Raw genomic sequence first — 22,494 nt, forward strand, 5'->3', positions numbered from 1 at the left:
AACAAGTCCTGCAGATAGCCCACCAGGTCAGTTCCTTCGTCCGCAGACTGCACACCACGCACTCAAATGTTATTTCTCCTTGACCTGTTCTCAAGGTCCTCGGAGTGGGCCTGGAGCTCAACACATTGCTCCCGGAGACGGAGAACGTCCTATTGTAAGTGGACAATCTCGTCGTCCCGGCGTTGGGCCGCCGTCTCCACTGTCTCAACCCGTTCACCGAGGCCCTCCACCTCTCTGCGGACCTCACGGACCTCACTAGCCACTTCCCGCTTCAGCGTCTGGAAGTCCTCCTTAAGGGAACTGAACAACTCCTCCATGAAGGATCTCGTGACAGGGGGTTCTCCCCCGGGCGCATCCGCCGAGGCCCGGGAAGACCCCGGCGACGGCTGTGCTCTGTCCCGTTGCTGCTGGGCCCTGCCAAGCATATTCCTCGAACCACCTCTTCCAGACATTCCAAGCGCCTCAAGTGAAGAGCGGGCAGAGGCCCGATCGCTCCGGAGAATGTCTAACCACCAGCAAGTACTCGCTGTGGGGAGCTCCCGGCAAAACTGGGGACCTGCGCCACAGACGACAAAATGGCGGGTCGGTCCGGGCACTACAAGCCGTGAGCGCCCAGTCGAGATGGCAGCCGGGACCTACGCTGGGGGGACCCCGGCCAGTACGCTCCGCCACTGGGAGATAGCTGTGTAGAGGCGGAGGGTGCAGGAAACTGCCTTCAAGGGACTCCGGAGGAGGCCAACGACACCGACCCCTCGAGGACAAAATGGCGGCAGGGTGGGGCCAAGCAGATCGCCCGAGCCCGGCGACACCACCGGGCCAATCCAGAAACCAGGCAATCTGGAAAGTTCCACAACCGGGGCCGCTCGGTTACTTAGAAGAGTTGGCAGATCTGGCCCCGGTCTCAAGTCGATCGTCCTCCAACCCCGGGACCGGGGTCCTCGCCATACAGGAGGCCACCGCCTCAAGTCCAAGCACCAGGGCACGCACTCAGAGTCCCCCGCGTAGCGGGGCCCCCCAGCCGATAGCTCTCCTTCGACCTCCGTCGAGCGCCGGGACGGTCTTCACCCAGATCGCCAACTTTCAGCACTAGGCCCAGCCAAGGCGCATGGACAGCACTCCGATACGCTCCGCCTCCCGGGCGCTCCGTCGTCTCTCGATCTTCAATCGGTCGTTTGAGGTGCTCCCACCGGAGCGATCAGGGCCAAAGCGGCATCAATGCGTGCACCAGGTTCTCCGCCACACTCCTCTCAGCCGCTGAGCATCAGCGGGGGGAGAGAAGCTGAAGAAAAAGGGCTCTAGCTTAGCCGGGCTGGAGGAGCTGCAGGAAGAAGCGTCCGATCACCCCGCCATCTTGGCCACGCCCCCCGTTTCTTTTTTTTTAAAGTAAAATACTATTTGTTGGTATTTTGAGATGAAGTGGTAGGTGCTGGTAACTCGGTGATAAAAGTTCTCGCCTGCTCATGTTTAGCATAGTTATTGTAGGTGTACTGGCTTTCATTGTCAGGCAGGAGTATTTTAAACGGCTCTACAATCCTCTTGCAATATTTCCATTCCAGTTTCAACATTTTGATTCGGGGAATACAAATTTTGGCTTTTGCTGGTTTTCCACCCCCCCCCCCCCCCCTCCCCCCTCGTATTTGCCAAAATAACACTGGCCATGTTGGTAAAACAGAGTTGAGACAGTAACAATAATTTGTAGAAATGCGCCTGGTTCAGGGTATTAAGGGGTGCTCCTGGCCTCCAGACAAAGCTGCCGGCAGTGCTTTAAATGGGCCGGTGCTTACCGGTACTGAGTACTGGCACTTCCGATTTTTTTTTTTTGCCCACAGTACCGGCACTTCTCTACAGCCAGGGAGAGTACCAGTACCGTGATCCACAGCAGGCGCAGAATAGGTTTCTCTCTCCAGGGCAGATTTCGCTCTGCTTCCGAGGAGCATCATTACGAGCTTCAGGTAAATGTTGTTCTTTCCTGTGGTCCTTGTCACTGGGCGGCAGCCTCATGGTTAGTTTGTGATTGCTGTTTTCAGGATCAGGTCGGGTGATAAATTTAGAAATGTTGTGGAGTTCACCACGACTTGTAGGACTTGATAATTAGAGTGTGAGTTTTTAGTTGCAGGAGGTTTGTTTACATTTTAATGCAATATATGTGTGTGTGTTTTGACGTGCTGCAACTGGTACAGAAGTCAATAGGTACGATCATATATTGCTCTTTGCCCCGCCCACTTGCCACGCCTCTATTCTAATGAGTACCAGCACTTATTTTTTCCCATTTAAAGCTCTGGCTGCCGGGCGAATGACTGCAGTTTGCAAAAAGAACAATTGATGGACGGAATGCTGAACAGTGTTAAACATTCACCCGCGATAGAGAGATCTGGGTCTAAGTCCATCGATTTTTGACCCCCATGCCTTTCTACTTTAGACCCAGCCAAATGCAAATCAGTCTTGACCCTGCTCCCCATGAGTACAGTCCAGCCCGAACTGCCAAGCCAGGTCCTCCCTGGACTGGAAAATAGCATCCTAGGACCGGTTTCGAGTTATCACCCCACATCAGCCAGGCTAGCTTGACTCTAATGGCATGGTGAGCAGGGGACCCACATATGCAATTTGACAGGTGGGAAAGAGCGTACATTAATCTGTAGGTTTTGACGGGTGTGAGGTTGACCATCACCGTGGGAGGGAGAGAGATGCAGGATCATTAGGCTGCGAAGTGTCCACCTGAATCCATGTCATTACAGACAGACACTGTTTCTGTTCCTAGGCTTCCATGTGACAAACTGTTGCATTCTGGGTGTGGTTGTTTGGATTTTTCCCATAGAACAAATCCTATTAACACACCTGTTAGCAATGATTGGTATGTGGAAAAAGTTCAGAAATGAAAACCGTGCTTGTAGTGATGTGTGGTGAGGGGTTAAGTAACCCTGTTGGGATGGTAGATTGTGGGAAATGAGGGTTTGTGTGCCAGACTAAAAGGAGCGATATCAAGAAGAGCACACGAAGAGTGCACAATGTACTTTAACGTCTTCAGATGTATTCATGGTTTAAAATTTTTTGGTAAAAACTGACAGTAGATAGGTGGGTTGAGCATTTCCTCCTGCAATTAGAACCTGCAGTGATTTGTGTGTAAGTTGCTGGTTAAAGGCTGCAATGCCAGTGTTATAGCTTGCGGTTAAAACATCCATTATATACAAGTTTGAATATATGTATGTATGTGTATATATATATATATATATATATATATATATATATATATATATATATATATATATATCCCCCAGCCCAAACCGCTAAATTGGTTTACATCACAATTAGCAGAAATCGTCATCTTGGCCCAGAATGCTTCTTGTTATGTGGTGTAAATCAGTTCAGTCGCTTTTGAGCAGTTAATGCTCAAACACGTCGTGTATCTACGGACAGATCTCCTGCTAAGATCTGAAGTGGAGGCAGTCGTTTTAGGACTTGGGAATCAGTACTGATTAATTCCACACTCTTCCTGCCTATTAATCTGCCTCTTTGTAGCAGTTAAAAGCAGCAGCAGATGTCTTTGTAGGCCACACATAACATTATGGATGGGTAAAAAATAAATTATGGGGATATTTTTCCCCTCCGGCTTCTGAGTGACATCATAGATACCTCAAGCTTCACTCATCTATTTGAGGTCACCCAGAGCCTCTAAGTGAAAAACATCCCTGTTGTCCACTGCTACCCATCTATAATTCTATGTATGCAACACACAGAAGCTGGATACAAATGAATATGTTTTTAAACAATACATCTTGGGCCTTACTCACAAAAGCCATTTGGCTTACCGAATATGGTACTACTTGACCTACTCCAATATGCATTGTAAATGCAGCTTGAACAACGTTGTACAACCCTCTAACTAGAGAAAGACCACAATTCAAAGGATTAAGGAAGATGTTAAAAGAGTTGGAAATTCAGGGAGGTTCTGCTGTAATTCGTTGCTTGATTACTGCTCACAACTCTGTTATTCTGGCAAATGGTGGTTATTCTTTAGGAACTATATGGTGGTAAACGTTTGGAGAAGTCTGTGATATGTGGTAAATTTGAACAAAGTGGCTAATATGATCATAGTCCGCTGGTAGTGGCAAGATGGCTTTCCACATCCGACTCTCTTTGCTGAACCCGGTCTCTTGCCGTATGTTGTCTCTTTGAGATAGGATTCAGCAAAACTGGTCTTGGTTATCTAGGAATTTGATCACGACTTACCTAATTTGTTGTCCTTGAACTGGCACCTGATTAAATCTAGAAGTACCCTCAGGTTAACCTGCATTATTCACAGTGCTAAGACTGCAAACTATCTTTCAAAATAATAGTGGTGATCGCTGACAGGCAGGACCCACTCTGTAATGCGGATACTCTTATCTTCATAAACAACCATTAACAATCCTTCACAAGAAGTGCTCTTAGATTGTGGAACTTCCTTCCTCTCAGAACAGTCCCTTCCATGAGGTCTTCAAGAGCAAGATGAAAAATGTGTTATTCTAACAACACTTTCTAACATGATTACCCTTCCTATCAAATGCACAGAAATTCTAATGAAGACTTAATTCCTTTTAGGTTATCCAGAGGATCAAAAGGCCCAATTTAGATGGAACTCTCTCTTGACTTCTAAGTTTACCTGCGATCGCTCCGCCTCATTTTGTAAGTACTCCGATTCACGTAACGAAATGTACTATTGACTTGCGCTGATAAGTGGAGAGGAGGATTCCTTTTTGCCCACATTACTGTTCTTCCTCCTTTTGCAAAAACCCTGAATCATGTAAATTATTGTGCTCTTACCTCTTAAAATGCAACGATGTATTAGTTCTGCTTACATTAATGCGCGATCTTGTTTTGTAATTTGCGTGAAATGTGAAAAGTTATAGTACTGTAGCCGTTAAAAAGAACCTCCTAATATTCTGTGTTTTTTCACTATGCAACATGAATTATCTGTAAAGTTTTTTGTTACCTCAAATGTATTTACAAAACCATAAGACAACAAACAAATACTATTCCTATGGGTGCATGAACTCTGTGAGACATTTATTAAACCATTTTTAGGCCAGAACCTTGTTTCAGTGCTAATATTTTGCTATGTGGTAATTACGAGAAACCTTAAGAAATATGCCTTAAATATTGGTACGCTGGACTATTGTTGCAGTTCTAACCTTTGTGTGTAGGATTTGATTTGACATATGAGGTTGTTACCTTTGATTAAGGGATTCTAGTGGGGAGTGCAAAGAACATAAAAGTGGTATAGATTATCCTGAACAAGATTGTTTCCTAGGTACTCTGTGTTGTGGGAATGGGTTCACACATATGGAATTTATCAGTAGGGTAAAAGCGCAGATAGTGTTCATTAACCTCAGAGGAGTATAATTATTTGCTTTGAATGGGAGGAATTCCTATGCTAGCATATTATAGACAAGCTTACAGTGACCCACAGATGCAGTGGAGGGAAAAGCTAATACTCTTTGAAAAATGTCTGCCGGTATCATGTTAACAGTAAGAAGGTATTATTATTTATACTACAGAATATATAATTTTTTGTAATAAATTATTTCAGCAAATCCAGAAGATGAATAAAATGTATTCCGGGGTCGGGGTGGGGTGGTGTGGGTTGCACTTTGGGAATACCCATAGTACGCCCCCTCCATTTCCCTGCACAAGGTGGCAGGCACAGCGCAGTGCTGGACAGTTTGTGCATGGAAATGCACAACATGGCAATTTAAAATTGTGGCGGGTGCTGCTGTAAGCGGCACCCGCTGCAATGTTAAACTGCGAAATGCGGGGTGGCGGTCGCATCCTAATTCTCGGTGTTGGACCGCCGCATGTCTGGCAGCTGGCCCCAACACCGCAAATATGGCGGGCAGACACAGGTCTGCCCGCCATCCTAATTTGGGCGTGATCATGGATCAGAAACTTGATTTAGGGGATCAGGTTAGTGGAGGGGTTTCGTCCTGCTTCTACATCCTGAGGATATTGAGAATTTTTTTTTTTTTCTTCCAACATACGGTTTCAGGACAGCAGTCTCAGCCCTTATTTTGTCGCGCTTGGACTACTGTATCAGTTTGTACTTAAATATGAAAAAAACACATCTGTACAGATTACAGTTGGTACAAAACGCGGCGGCGAGACTGCTTATGGGGATCCCTAAGTTTGCCTCAGTTCTAGAGGGACTCCGGCAACTGCACTGGTTGCCTGTAACAAGACGAGCACCATTTAAAGCTCTGTGCACTGTCTTCAAAGCACTGAAGGGCAGTGGCCCAGAGTTTTTGAGTAGGTGCTTTGAATGGTACATTCCTGGAAGAGCATTTCGCTCCTCTGAGGGCAGACTAGATGCGGTGCCCCGAATAAAAAAGGCCAGTTGGGGAGGAAACAGCTTTTCTTACTGTGCCACGAATGCCTGGAATAGCCTGGCGGCGCATCTCAGGAATGCCTCTGAGCTCCTCTCTTTTAGAAAGGGGTTGAAGACCTGGATATTTAGGGGCTGTTGGTCATTTTGTGCGTTTGGAGCTCAGTCATATATATATATATATATATATATATATATATATATATATATATATATATATATATTTTAACAGGGCTCTCCCCACAAGGGAGGAGAGAAAAATTGAGTCGCAACCTTCCTCCGGTTTGAAGTGTGTTCATTTATTCTTTTAAAGGCGGCATTGTTCTTTAGCTCAAATGCATTTCGCTCACTCCTGTGAGCTTCATCAGCGAGAAGAAGAGGCGCCGCAGGTTCAGGTCATGACAGCTCACCACAAGACCCTTAATGTTTCGGTGCTTCCGTTTTTAACCCCTTGTTGGGTACTACGTTTGAGCTGTTTGGAAATTGCTGCATGCTGGGTCTTGTAGTTGGCTGTGGCCTTCAGTGCGTGTTGAATGTCGGTTTTCGCCTCCCATATATATATATATATATTATATATTCGATATAAGACTTATTTCTGAAATAATAAATCATCCGGCACTCCAGGGTAGATTACAAAAGTCCTTTTTATTCTTATGACGAGGTACATCTACGCGTTTCGGGAGTCTAGCTCCCATGTTCCAATATATATATATTAATATTTATGGTGCAAAATTGAGAATTCTTTTATTCAAATCCAACTTTATATGTATGTTCCAAAGCAAGAATGCTGGTGTCCATTTACAATTTTGGATGTATGGTGCAAAGCAGACAGATGGTATCCACATATAAATTTGTAGGTATCGTGCAAAATCGAGTAAGCTGGTGTAAGCAAGCAATTTTCTATGTAACGTGCAAAACTGACAAGGTTGGCATCAACATAAAATTTCGAGACTGGTTCAAGATGTCAAAAGAAATAGTTGTGCCTAAGCGAAAGTGAAGCTTTAGATGACTCAATGGAATGACATATAGAATCTACCCCTTTTGGCACAATGTATGCAAACATTGGACTTACATGACTGTTGTATGATCATCATACACAAATGTTATTTGTGATAGATGATGATCCAACTTTTAATGCTCCTAACTTCAAGAAGGTAGATTGGACAAAATCACCTAAAATTCAGTGGTGGTGAAAGATGGAATTTCTTATGGGTGGAAGCAAGCTTTTCTGTCCATCCTTCTGGGTCCTTCACACCAGTCCTGTGTGAAGTGTAAAAAATCTGGGGATACATTTTGACTCAGGTTTAACTTAGTAGCAGCTGGTGTCGGAGCAGAGTGGCGGGGCAGGGGTGGGGGGACGAAGATGAATATACATAAAAAGAAGGGGACAAAAAAGAACTTACCTGCCGCCTGCCACATCGCTGCTCTTCTGCTCCTGACTGAAGTTCAGGCTCCTAGACTCCCCTACGGCCAATCCTGATGCTGCTCTCATTCATGAGAGCAGTGTCATGATTGACGTGAGCGGCCTGGATTTACGCTGCCATAGAGGATAGGAGCCTGTGCCTGCTGTTTCCAACCCGACAACGCAGCTCGGGTTGGAGACAGTGCAGTGTGCATGTCGGTTTGGCTGTCCTGAGACGTTGGCCAAACCGACATGCGCACTGATAGCAGTGCCCACCACACCCTCTCCGTGACTGCCCCTCCCCAAAGACTTGGCATTTAGAAGTTGCAAAATAAAACGATAAATAAACCTGCTTTTTTTTTCAACTTTTGAGGCCCCTGGCGGCAGGGGGGGGGGGGGGCATGTCGCTCCTCCGCCATCGCCATAGCGAAGAAGCCGCTGCTGGTTTAACTGTTGTGGGACAGAACAAAAGGTGTACCCAAGTACCCAAGACCTGTTTATTTCAATTACTGGACCTCAAACAGAATATCTACCCCTTTAATGTACAGTACTTTCACACATAATGAATACCTTCATATCTGCCGGATTAGACTATTGCAATTGGACCTACTTGAGCCTTCCGGACAAGCTGACAAACACTTTTCAAATGGTGCAAAATGTGTCTGCCAGACTGATTTTAAACATCAGACATATTAAATCCATTATTTTGGGTTTAGCCAAACTTCATTGACTCTCGGTTAAGTGGAGAACCAGTTTTAAGGCTTTGTTCAGCCCAGAAAGTGTCATTTGACAATAGTCCTAGCCTATTGACTAAGAGAGTCTCTTTTTATATAAGAGCTTTCTGAGAAAGCTGCACTGGTGATTGCACTCAGTTTCCTCAGAGTCTCCCTCTCTAACGTCGGTAGGAAAAGTCTCTGGTAAAATGTAGGAAACTATTAAAGACTTATTTCTTCTCTAGTAATGGATGCTCTTGCTGTCAGGAGGAGTTGAGTGCCCCACGCCAAGATACCCCCAAGTAAAAATTTTCACTGTATGAATGCTAAAAATAAATAAATAAAAGAACCATAAGAATACCAAATATACTTTCAATATCTAGAATGTTGCCTATTAGAGATTTTGGTTAATCTTTCAAGCACGGTAAAAGGAAGGCCAGGGATAGTTGCTAGGGCATGGCAGCTGCATGCATTTAGTGGACGATAGAAATTGTCTTTGGCATGGCAAAAATGTGGCCGTAAAGGCCCATCAGAGCGAAGGTGGAAGGCCTTATAAAGAATGTGGATCCAGTAGAAGTCAGCATTAACTTGTTCAGCAGAATAAGCTTCCTCTTGGTTTTGTGTGTATATATAGAGAAGTGTCATGGGGAATGTGATATATTCAGTTCTACTTGTAGGATACACCCCAAGAGCAGAAGGGTACCCTTGAGAAGCTGGGGTTAACCAATGTCTTTTAATTGGATGGTTCATGGTCATGATGTAATATGAAGCATGCAGAGCAAGGAGGGGGAAGTTTTATGCTGAGTCATGAGGCGCTGGGCTACACATAAAAGAAAACATGAGGCTAAGAATGATTTGATACACCATCAGTAAAGAGACAGTTTTTCATAGGGGTACAAAACAGGGAGCTGACAATTTCATGAACTGTTCCTGAAAGCTGATGGCCAGTTAAAGAGATTTTTAGAAACATGATTTGAGCAATCCAAAAAGATTTTCAGATGAAGAAAATGGTTAGGCACATGCCTTTAAGTTTATGAATATAGTTGTGATGATAGATTAGCTCTGTGCTGGTGACATTGTTGACATGACAGAATCTTATGTTTGGTCTTGATTGAGATTGGGAGAAATGAAGCACAATGAATGGTGTTGATTTGAGAACTTGAGCACCAACACAAGGATTAAAAGACACCCCTCCTAACCAAAATACCAACATCTGAACCCTACTAAATGTAGCTATTTTGATAGACTGGATCTGTTTGTGGAGTACCTAATATAATATCAAGTAACACATTTACTGAAGAAAATAGACTTCCTTTATTTGATGAAATGGTAAGGTTAGTTTAAATTAATGTTTTTGCCGCAGTGTGTATTAAAGAGAGCCTCCCAATTTAAGACGTTCGCTAGGAGTAATCTTTTCCCCAGACATTTTATACAATAGAACACTGCATCTCTAGGGAATCTAAACTTAAGACAATCTTTTGAGCAATAAATAATGCTACACACTTTGACAAGTAATACAATTTTGACTATTTTTGAGTGTGAGCAAGTTACCATGGCCTTTTTAAATATTTTACCACGACCAGGAGAAATAACTAAGCAATAGATAACTAAAGATTTAGAGATACCCTCAACCACTACTGATGTACGCAAAAAAGTACACCATTTTATCACTTTTTAAGCAGAACCCAAACAGTTGGATCATAAGAGGAACATCATTAGCACCTGTGCTGAAGTTCACATTCCCCCGAACCTGATATGCCATCCCGCCCTTTGTGACCATAGAGGTATATAGCACATTTGTAAACTGAAGAGGATCTTCACTGCAAACATAAATCACATGGGTAACTCTAACTATATGTGGCCGAATATTTCCACGTATTGAAACGGTAAACATCACAGGTTACAGTATGAGTTACTTGTTCCATAGCTGTGCGTCCCGTAATCCGCGGTGCCACCTCAAAACATTCAGAGACAAATAGAAAAGGAGTGAAAAATCAATTCTAAAATATTTCTCATTATGAAGATTCCTCTTACATATATAGAATGATTTATAGGCAAAAATGATGTGCCACACTTTACCAGTGGCTGCAAAATCCATGTGCATCATTTATGTGCTGGTGCTAAAACTTTTCAGCGACAAAGACTGGGACCAACTTTTTATGCAGCATTATGTATCCCACAGGCAGTAAACTTATACAAAATGAATCTGCCAAGTTTTTTTGCCAGTGCAAATGTTCTCTAATATGGTCCCTAAGGCAAACACATTGAAAGCGTACAATGCTCAATGGTGATGGAATATGTAGTAAGATGCCCCAAATATCAATTATTATCTTGCTTACCAAACTTGAGTAGATAGTAGCTGGACTGCAATGCTTCTGGAGCGATAGGATTCATGATTGCTAAGCTTGCTCTTTGTGAACTTAATTTGGGAAGGGCAAGCCATACCTAGCCTTAAGTCATAAGCAACTTTTATAAATATTCATGCATGTATATTCAAAAACTAGTCATTCCCTTCCAATGCAAAAGGTGTTTGGAAGCTATCAGCAAGAGAAGTATCAATCGCAGAGGTACAATGTCAATTGTTTATAGTCTTAGTCTTTTCTCACTGGGATGGGTATAAATCCTTTCATTTTGCTACTCTGCAGCCATCATTTTAGGGTGGTGAACCTTCATGAGTGGATGGATGTTAGTGGTTTGCTGTATGCCTTGTACCTGATCAATTTATTCTCCTATTGGAATATGCATTTCTTATAAAATAACAAATATTACAGATTTAGACCAAAAGTAGGTTTATCACATCTGATTTGCCTTGTTTGGTTGTGTAGCTTCAGATCCTTTTATTCTTTTAAACAGGACCAGCAATTTAGTCTTAGGGTTAAAATGAGTGCAGTAAAAATGCTGACCCTATGGGTTTATGCTGCAACACTATTGTGGTAGCCTCCTTGGTATCTGTAATAATTTTTTATATGGGTTAACATGAAAGGCTGGAATGCAGGGAGACATAGACAGTCATATTGTATTCCACTGAAACGGGGAATCCTATTTTTATAGCGCCTTTTTTAGTTTGACTTACCCTATCAATCGTTTTTATGCTGCTAGTGACAGTAGGATTGATTAATTGTATTCACTGAGGACACTTAAGGTGTGTGTGTGCTAACATTGCAGTTTTGGCAATGCTGCACAAAACCTGTCTGATGTAGGTAAATGAGTTGCAGGAAAAATACATCCAATCTGTTAGCAGGTCAAGTTCCCTGTAGAACTTGCACTTTCTTGAGGATTTATATGGATTCAATAGCCAATACATGTCTGTCTTAGAGTTGGTGACAGAGCCAGTCTGCTAAAAGGTGTAGTAATTCTTGGCAAACCTTACAGAACCCTTCCTGTGAGACCTAAAGGTGTGGTTATTTGCTTTTTTATAAAGAATGGTTTGTCAGCTTGACCTATTCTTTAGTTATTGTGCTGTATAATGACACATCTTATTGGTAGGCAAGATTTAGAAGGGATCGATCTTGTATATAGTCAGTCTTCTTCTTCTTCCTCATCGGCAACTAACTTTATGTGTAATGGAATTCCTGTATTTCCTTTCTATTATTGTAAATCATATCCGCATTTTTATTATCTCACTGTGAACGTATGGTCTATAAATTTCTGTTCATAATCCATGTTCAAATTAACCAATTTGAATGACTCTATTGCATAATATGTTTAAGTAAGCTCCTCTCCACCATGTTAGTATTAAGGAGTACAATTTCTCTTCTCACTTTCTTGTGTTGATGTAGGATTGCTAGAAAATGTCGCTCTTCGACTCAGCAGTAAAATCTAGCCAGTTCATTATGCTGGCATCCAGCCTTCAGTCTGTGTTGTCTTTAAGGCTGTGAGGAAATTGCACTGAATTCCGCACTCACTACTAAACTATTATTCCAGCACAACTGCCTTCATCCCATTGTATGTTGGTGGCCTCCAACGTTCCACATCCCGAGGCCCCAATTTATAAAGTAAAATTTCCATATTTGCTCATTGATGATCTGATAATCTCAATCCCTAAATCAGCGGTCTTCAAAATACTTAATGCCGTGCCCTCTGGTCCTGTAAAAAAACCAAATCATCGGGCCCCCCACAATTGTTTCACAATTATTCTGCTAAATTGGCAATGTTTTAAATATTTCTAAACATATTTAAATATTGCAGTTAAGTTCTGTTATCCCTTTCACACATACTCCCAGTCAGATATTAATATTATTGACAAAAGATGTTAGTGATGAACCATTACAATGAGGCTTACTGCCGCTCATGTTTTTATCACTTGAAACAAAGCATGATGCTTCTCTTTGCCAGAGCCTGGCACTCCCCCCTCCCCCCCTCCCCAGATCACTTGAGGCCTCAGCCAGGGGGGGTCGCCCCCCAATTTGAAATCCTCTACCCTAAATTGTTGTTTGTTATGTGCCAAATGTATATACTTTTCTCTTCTCCCATTGTAAGGTTTATCTTCTCCCATTGTAAGGTTTATCTTTATCGGTGCATGTTCTGAATCTGCGATCCTGCAGATATTTGTGGTCTGCCTCCTTCACCTGTGTGGCTAAAAAATAAGTAGAAATCTTTGTCATCTGGACGCATGTCTCTCTGGGTATCTTTAAGTGCCTACTTTGAAAATCTTAAACACTGTCTTAGTTTGATATCCCCACCTAACTCTGAATCATCAGGTGTCTCATGCCGCTCTATCTTGCTTTCAACACCAAACATTATATCACCTCAGTTAACAACTTAGAACTGGTTAAGGAAAATGTACTAAAATTGTAACTTTAAATAAGATGTCAGCCATGTATTTTTCTCTGTAATCTATAACACTAAATGAAAAATTCCAGGGGATTCATATTTGACCGCTAGAGATGTGGTCTAGATATTGGGTGGGGTACAGTATATGTCATCTTGTTGTGATCTCTATGCAGTAAATGAGATTCTTATGATAGTTGTGCATCTGAACTGATGTGCCAGAATATTCATCTCTCTCAAATGCAATGTGATTATTGTAAAAATGATCGAACGTCACTTTCGAATGATCGAAAGTGACATGCTGTAGGTAAACAGCCTGCCTATTATTTTCTGCTTTTTCCTAACCAGACGTTGTTGGACAGTAGATGCCTTTGGATAACCCCATCTATGGCATAACTGTACCCTGACATCAGCAGAGGGACACAGATAACAAACAAGCCATGCAGTACAACTCTTTAAATACTTTGTGCCCATCTCCTGCATCACTGTGTACCCATAATTGGTACAGAACAGCATTAATGTTTTCAAAATGTCTTCATTCCTAAGAGAATTGCGATAAAGCTGTATCTCTCTTGCAGTTTATCACCTTTGTTTCTTTCTTTCTGTTCTGTGACAAGCTGGCTTAGTATATGGTGCACACTTATGTAAGTGGACACTCTGCACTAATCCAGACAACCCTAATGGTGATTTTAGTGGTCTTAGACAACCTTAGAAAGCTCTCTAAGTGGTAGCGGTGGAGAGCAGCCTTCAGGCTTAGTCCAGGAGGAGTGTAAAGCTGCTTGGTTTACCAGACCATAATCTTATTGGTATAGATTAAGTGAAAAAGAACCACACACTGTATTTATAAATATATGTATTAATTATAAGACACTCACTAACACATACAGATATCTCCTAGCCGGAGATATACACCATACACACAATACTTTTTAATAGAAACAGTTAAGTAGCACGAAATACACAGTGATCACCAGGGGGAGACCAAACCTTATACTAAAATAGTGGTATGGGAACCACAACTCGAGTGAAGACTATACCCAGAAGACATGGAAGTATCGGGGACCAAAGGGATCTTGGAGGCGCAGCCCCTGGGCAATCTGTTGAATGTGGAACAAGGATATGAGCAGTTCTGTAACTGGGTCCTAGCCGCCCTTGATTCTCTTATACCAATGCGCTGGTCGAAATGCCACGCTAAAACGCACAGCCCATGGTATAATGATACTCTTGCCGAGCTCAAGAGAACGTGCCGGCAAGCTGAGAGGGCCTGGAGGAAATCCTTCGATCCCACTTTAAAATCTCTGTATTTTGCCCAGATTAAGATCTATCACAGGGCAATCTGCCAAACCCGGGCCGCATACTATGCCTCTGAGTTTCTGAGCAGCCCTAACCCATCTAAATTAATCTTTAAGGTTCTTAAAGACCTTGTGGGGAAACGGGCCACCTCGTTAGAAATCTGCACGGACTCTCACTGTGAAAGTTTGGCATCCTTTTTCGTGGAGAAGGTGCAGGCAATCTACCGAGGATTTATGCCATCTGTGCCCGGTGTTGAGCCTATTGGTGTGATGGCTACGGTCCACGAAACTCTGTCCTCCTTGCCTGTTATGTCTGACAAGGCTTTTGACACTCTGAGCCTCAAAATTAAATCTGGCTCTCCATTAGATCCGCTGAAGCCAGAGCTATTTAAACTTCTCCCGCCCCTTTGTCGTGAGCCTATATTGGATGTGATTAATCTATCACTCACTGCGGGCGTGGTCCCGTCCTCCTGGAAGCAGGCAGTGGTCAGCCCCATTTTAAAGAAGCCTAATCTGGATCCCCTGTTACCTGAAAACTATCGTCCCATCTCCCTCCTGCCTTGGACCGCCAAGGTCACTGAGGCACACGTGAACTCCATCTTGTCTGCCCACCTCTCTCGAAATAATATTCTTGACGAGAGCCAGAATGGTTTTCGTGCACAACACAGCACCGAAACGGCACTGCTCTTTATGACTGAGCACTTGCGTAAGGTGCTGGATGCGGGGCAGACAGCGGCGCTCCTCTTGTTAGATTTGAGCGCCGCGTTTGACACGGTGTCTCATGACATTTTGATGCGGCGTTTGGAAGAAGTGGGTATTGAGGGGACGGCTCTCCAATGGTTGCGCTCTTTCCTTTCGGACCGGTTTTTTAAAGTGGCTATTCCACCTGGTCAGTCCTCCTTCCATCCATTGGGGCTGGGAGTGCCTCAGGGCTCTGCGTTGAGCCCCACTTTGTTCAACTTATATGTGAAACCGCTGGCTGCTGTCGTCAGACAATGTGGCTTAACCATGACATCGTATGCCGATGACACGCAGCTGGCGGTGACACTCAGTGGGGACCCTGAGGTGAATGCTCCCAGATTTCGTGCAGGACTCATAGCCGTGGCTAACTGGATGCGCACTAACTGCTTGCAGTTAAATGCCAAAAAAAACGAGGTCCTGATTCTAGGGAAGCAGGCGGAACTCTGGGGAGACCAGTGGTGGCCTCCAGAATTGGGGGTGACTCCCATCCCAGCTGCCGAAGTCATGAACTTGGGGGTTTGGCTGGATCCTACACTCTCCTTTACCAGCCACACAAAGAAGATTGCAGCTACCTGTTATGGTATTCTGCGAGGACTGAGACCAGTCCTCAAATTCTTCAACCCCCCTACTCGGCAACTGGTGGTCCAAGCCTCCATTCTTTCCCGGCTGGACTATGGGAGTGCGCTGCTGCTCGGAGTGAATCAGGCGGAGGCTACTAGGCTGCAAAGGGTGCAGAATGCCACGGCGCGGGCCATCGTTGGCCTTCCGAGACGATGTTCTGTCTCTGCAGTCTTGACCTCTCTTCACTGGCTGCCGGTCAGACAGAGAATTGAATTTAAGGCTCTTTGTATGACATTTAAGATCTTGAAACTTTCTTCACCTCCAGCCCTTGCGAATCTTGTTTCCCCCTATGTTCCTACGCGGGCTCTCAGGTCGGAATCTCTTCATCTGGCGGTTAAGATCAGGTTCAGACTGAGTAGGATGGGAGGTCGTTCCTTTCGAGTTCTAGCGGCAGGATTGTGGAACTCTCTCCCTGTCCATATTCGTGCCCTGAACAGCTTGACTCTTTTCAGACGCGCCATAAAAACTTATTTGTTCCCTACTGCTGACTGATTCCCTCTCTTTTCCAGCATCGATTTGTTGTGTTGTGGTACTTAATCTGGCGCCAGGATGCCCCTTTGCTGGGGCAGCTGTGCGCCTAATAAAAGTTATTAACATAACATAACATAACAAAGGAACCACACATGGTGAGTATCTAGGAACCCCACGGAGGTCGTGTGCAGTGTGGGAACATGACCGTGTACTCAATACAAGTGAATGGGTAAGTCGTGGTTACAATATTAAAGAAGAAAGACCCTTCCCAGTGGACCCTGAAGAAACCCAGTGGAAGACCGAAGGTTGGAGAGCCACCCCACCCGTGGATACCCTAGGAACCAGGATACTTACACCAGGGAAGCCAGGTCTATAGGTGTGAAGTGGCGTCGGAAACTGCCGTCAAACTCAAAGGCAGACTTCAGGAAGATGCTGCTGCTGGAGAAGTTGAACATGTCCGGTGGAACCCAAAGGTGGATTCAAGGTTAGAAGTACCTGCAAGCAGAGGGGACAGAGTCTATGCCTCCCAGGAGTGACCAGGAGGCACAGAAGACAAATGCCCACCGATATTCGGTGCTGCAGGAGAGATGATAGTTACCTTGGAGCTGCAGCTGTGAGGATTAGGCTATGATGTGGAAGGCCAGGAGCTGTTCACGAGCTGTCCCACGTGGGACGTAGAGGGTTGAGGAGTCTGTGTCTGTCGAGAGCACCAACAAGCTTTGACAACTGCAAACAACGTGGAACCCCAAGAAGGTGCAATGTCGGGACCAGCAAGGTCCAGGTGACTCACCACAAGCAGGGGAGTCAGGGCAGGCCCGAGCAATCAGGGGAGCCTGCAGAAATGAAAGAAGACCCTCAAGAGGATCCCCGGGCCGTAGGCATTGGAGTCGTGAAAGGACCTCAAGCAGCTCACCAAAGATGCAGGCCCACGGTGCAAGTAATGCAGTGAGGATGAAGATCTCGGTCACAGGAGATGCTTGAGGTGGGGGCTACTTGGAGCCCGAAGATCTTGCAGGAAGGAAGCCAACAAGCCTTTGCAATAGCAAGTCAAAGTGGTGCACAGGGGTTTGGTTCCTGCGGCTTGGACGAGGGATACTGGCCTCAAACCAGGTGAGAGGACAGGGCAGGCCTCGAGGGGTGTGAAGAACCACCACCTGTGTTGCTGAGCCTTTCGTAGTCCGTGGGAGCCCAGGATCAGCAGACTGGTCAGCTTAGTTGCGGTGCCTGCAGATGTAGGGAAGTGACTCTTTCACTTCAAGGGAGATTCCTTCCGGTGTCTTGGATGGCCACAGGCCTTGGATGGTTCCTGTATGGAGCACAGGTACGGACGGTGCAGCAGAAGAGCAGGGCGACGAGACCAGGAGCAGCAGGAGTCTTCCTAGTTGCAGTCTTGAGGCCCAGAGTGAAGTCCAGAGTACCCAGACGGTCTAAGAAGAAGTGGTGTCTTGAAATGAATCTTGTCCAACGACGAATCTAGAGACCCACCTACAGATAAGCCCTTAAGTACCCTAGGGAAAAGGTTGGGACAGTTCAGGGTTCCCTCACAAGGGAGGGGTCGGATGGTGAGGAGGATATTCCCATGTCCTTTGTCCAGTTTTGCTCCAGAACGGGGGCCAATGGCTCCCTGAGCTTGTTTGAACTGGACTATGCAAGAAGGGCACCAAATGTGCCCCTCAAGCAGACTATGGGGCACTGGCAAGCGCTCCCACCCGGCCCCTATACACTAAACCCTGTCTGGGAGGTGGTCACACCTTCCTGTGACAGGATAACTATTGTTCTGCCTCTCCCTGCTCAAGCTTGGCTCAGCAGCAGGAGGGCAGAATCGTGTCTGGTCGGCAGCAGCCATGTTGTGCTGTTCGGGTCTAGAAGACTGGTACCAGGAGCACTGAGGGCCTTCTGGAGGAGATTTACAGTGCATGGAATCATACCTCCTACACTGTTTATGGTGTGATGGTATGATTCCAACATGTTTGATACCAAACATGATAGGGTTCGTTACAGCCAGTTTAGAGATGGTCATCGCGTAATGACGCATGGCCACTCTATGTATGGTAATAGCTGATGCACTTACAGCCCGGTAGAATGGACTCCGAAGGTTGTAGGGTTGTCCTGTTCATGCAGGGGCACCCTCATGCTTATAACCGAGCTCCCTGCTTTATGAGTGACTTATAGGTTTTAAGTGGAGTGACCTTAGATATAGGGAAATCTATATCTTTTGTAAGTGATGCTAGTACCAGCTTACACAGGCTGCAATGGCAGGCCTGTAGTTACAGTTTGAGTGGTCCTTCATGGATGGCATAATACATGCTTCAACCCATGGGGGACCCCTGGTGTACCTATGCCCTGGTACCTCAGTACCATATACAAGGGACTGATAAGGGTACACCAGTGTCCAATCTGGGATGTACCTAAGTACCACCTTCATTTGCTCACTATCCCCACTTTCAAATGAAAAAAACACTGTGGTCTTAGGTTTTCTTTTTTAGCCCCCTGTTTTTGGAACTCCCTTCCTAATGAGCTGAGATTGGTAACATGCTATACTCAATTTAGAACTCTTTTGAAAACTTTCCTGTTCTCACAAGCTTATGAATAACATTCCAAGAAACTCTCTGCCGCAGTCCTTCCGTTCTTAGCGCCATGAAACCGCCTGGTGTAAGTGCGCTTTAAAAATAATTTTAACATAACAGGTCATAAACGCCCAACTCACCGAATTCATTGAAACAAACCCCACCCAGGACCCCTCCAAATCAGGCTTCAGAAGCAACCACAGCATCAAGACTGCACTCCTCAGTGCAGCAGATGACATCCACACTCTCCTCGACCAAAGAGAAGCTGCAGCCCTAATCCTTCTGGCCCTCTTCTGCCTTCGACACCGTCTTCACCATACCCTCTGCACAAGACTCATAACGCTGGCATCCGCGGCAAAGCCTTGGAGTGGTTCCTCTCCTTCCTCACAGGCCGAACCCAGAGAGTGAAGCTCCCACCGTTCTCCTCAGAACCTATAGAGATGAGCTGTGGAGTTCCTCAGGGCTCCTCTCTGAAATCTACAGCTGCTAAGAGCAGTTTTCTCAACGGGAGGAAGGCAGTTGCGGCCTGGGTGAAGGACCGCTGCCTCAACCCCGACAAAACTGAAGTCTTCATCCTGGGCACCACCCCCTCCGCCTGGGCTTACTCCTGGTGGTAGTGCTCGGAACCACCCCCTCATACCCAACGACCACGCATATAACCACGCCATCATTCTCAACTCCTCGCTCTCAATAAACCACCAAATGAACTCTTTCTCATTTTACTGCTTCCACACGCTCCGCCTGCTTCGGAAGATCTTCAAGTGGATTGGCACTGAGACCAGGAGAACGGTCATCACGGCGCTCGTCAGCAGCAAGCTCGACCACAGCAACACACTGTATTCCGATGCCACCCAAAAACACCAAAAGAAATTGAAGAGCATCCAGAACTCATCCTAGCTATCTCCTACCACATCTACGGTCATCTGAGAGACCTTCATTGGCTCCCAATCAACAAAAGAATCACCTTCAACCTCCTCAGGCATGCCTACAAAGCCCTCCACAACACCAGACCTGTATACCTCAACCACTGTCTCGCCTTGTACACACCCACCAGATAGCTCTGCTCCGCCCAACTGGCCCTGGCCACTATCCCACAGATTCACAAGACCTTCTCCTACCACGCTGTGAAGCCCTGGAACTCTCTAACTCTACATCTCAGGCAATCTAATTCACTGCCTCACTTCAGGAAGGACCTCAAAACCTGGCACTTTGACTGAACTGCAGCCCCCACCCCTCCTCCATTCTCCATCCCCACAGCGCCTTGAGACCCTAACAGGTGATTAGCAGCGCTCTATAAGAACCCTGATTGACTGATTGATTGTATCTCCCATCTCCTATTCTCTTGTTCCTGGAGCTCTAATCTCAGCTTCTCCCTCTCAAACCCTGTGGCATCCCCCAGCCTAAGCCTACTAGAGAGTCAACTGCAAGTTCAGTGTCTCAGCTAGACTTAACCCACCCAATGGAATAAATCCTGGAGTTGGTGACATTAATACCCTTGAAATTTGGAGTGCTGGAACGATTGTCTTGAGGAAATATTGCAAAGCAAATTTGGTGCCGCACTCAGAAAGAATCTAAAGAAAGCCTGTGCCAAAGGGCTGAGAGAGCCTGACACCCACTCACTGATTTCCTACCAGCGTACCCTCTCCAGAGTCCATCACAGTTTCTTCCTTACTGCCCAGTCTCTATAACTGGTCCTTAACAAAACTAACAAGGACCTCCATCCTTTATTCAGACTCTGATTCTTTAACTGATCTGAGGTCATGGTGTCTAGATCTACTTCCAATAACCTTTTATCTGCCATTGTACTGTGCAGGTTCTACTGCGATCAAGCTGATCTTATTGTTCTGTTCAAGAAAGCTGGCCTTTGCAGAGCTCACACCACTAATGGCCAATTGTCAGATCCCATTTGGGAGACCAATGGGCAGGAAAGGGGAACTGGGCCTCAACTGTGGGGGTTGAGTTTGTGTGCCACTGATGTCTTGTGGCATGCCCTTCAACAGCTCTTGAAACTGGGCAAAGTACTACTCTTTCTACACGTGATTCTCAGGGTAGCAAGGAGAAGCAGTCATAGGATTCTCGGGGAGGTAGTGTTGGTTGCTCAAGATCAGCAGTGAACAGTCAACCAATAGACACAATAGGTTTGATGTCCAGCACTGTTCTGGTCCTTTCAAGATATTGAGTACTTTAATAATTCAGTTGTACTAAATATTACACAATACCAATAGTCTGCATCCCTGAGTATGATTCTTCTTCAATGTGCTACACTCTCCCTTCTCCCAATGCTACTCCATCCCTAGCCCTACCTCCCCTCCCTTTGGAGATCAGGCACAGGTGCAGCTTCCATCCCCACAGTCAAGTGCACACTGACTTAGTCTTACTCCTTTTATTAGAGGTAGCACATTCAAGTACTTGTTCGCCTTGTTTTGATCCCTGACCTTCTCTTGTGCAGGCTCCTTCATGCTGGAAGTCTACTGGGCTGTGAAGAAAGCCAGGAATGAGCTGCGTCCATCACTGGACCCACCTAGCCTCAGTCTGTGGATCCAACAGCACCAAGGCAAGTGCGGACCCTGCAGCCTCCACAAGCCTGGTGATGCCGATCCGCCTGGGCCTAGGACAGATGCAAAGCGAGTTGTGCCAAAGTTGATCATGGCAGTTTCATCCAACATGCGGGTCTACGCCAATTATCGGAGTTGTAGCCGCGCTACAGGACTACGGCGATCATGGCAATTGTAGTTCCCATCTGGGCTAATGGCAGTCACAGAGTTGTAGCCCCTGTCCAGTGCCTACGGCAATCATGGAGTTGCAGCCCTCCCATGATCACACCATTGCAGTTCCACCAGGAACCAGAATGAGAGACTATGTGGGTATACAAGATACATGGGTCCTGTCTAGATTGCGCTCTAGAAGACCGCTCATACTGGATGTCTGTCCCAACAGCCACTGGGGCATGCTGGTGTGTGTAGTTCCCACTAATCTGTGGGACTTGCGTGTTTGTTGGACAACATACACTTTGGGTGAGTTGCCCAGACTGATTCCGAGCACCCCCGCAGGATATATTGGCCTAGAGACCAGCTAGCTCACAGTTCCACCATAAGCCCTCTAACCTTACTAGGGATTGAATGGTTTCTGGCAACCATTGAACATGACAACCCTGACCCCTCAGGAATCGTAACAGATCAGAACCTTTTTTTTCACAGTCACTCATGCTTACTTGTGCTCAGTGAAGTATACAGAGAATACACACTGGGGCGTTTTCAATATATTTATTGAACCAATGTTATTCTTGTGTAGAATACATGTGCTGCGATAATCAGTAGATAGAAGCAGATGAAAGTGATTACAAGCACCAAAAGAGTGAATAGTAGATATAGTTCTAACATGGTGCTTAAACAGTGTATATATGGAGGCATATAAACAAGGCCGTAATCAGGCGTACTCCTACTAGGTAAACCCTACTCTGAGTGTACCTAGAGTGTGTGTAGGTGTGAAGCCAAGAATCCTCCAAGGGACGATGCAACCCCATTACCTGATGGGAGAGAATGTAAGAGCCCGTCTTGGTCAC

The 22,494-nt window shown here is 45.4% G+C and overlaps 1 protein-coding gene across 1 annotated transcript in view; it reads left to right on the forward strand.

The window, feature by feature from the left end:
- The window catches only part of GNB4 (G protein subunit beta 4), a 699,556-nt gene that overhangs the window by 125,913 nt on the left and 551,149 nt on the right, over positions 1-22,494 (forward strand). Inside the window, exon 2 of the mRNA XM_086944371.1 lies at positions 4,579-4,662. The gene's annotated coding sequence lies outside the window, so the exon portion shown is untranslated. The remainder of the gene's footprint in view (positions 1-4,578; positions 4,663-22,494) is intronic.

Source organism: Lissotriton vulgaris, chromosome 11, assembly GCF_964263255.1.
Source record: "Lissotriton vulgaris chromosome 11, aLisVul1.2, whole genome shotgun sequence".
NCBI lineage: Eukaryota > Metazoa > Chordata > Amphibia > Caudata > Salamandridae > Lissotriton > Lissotriton vulgaris.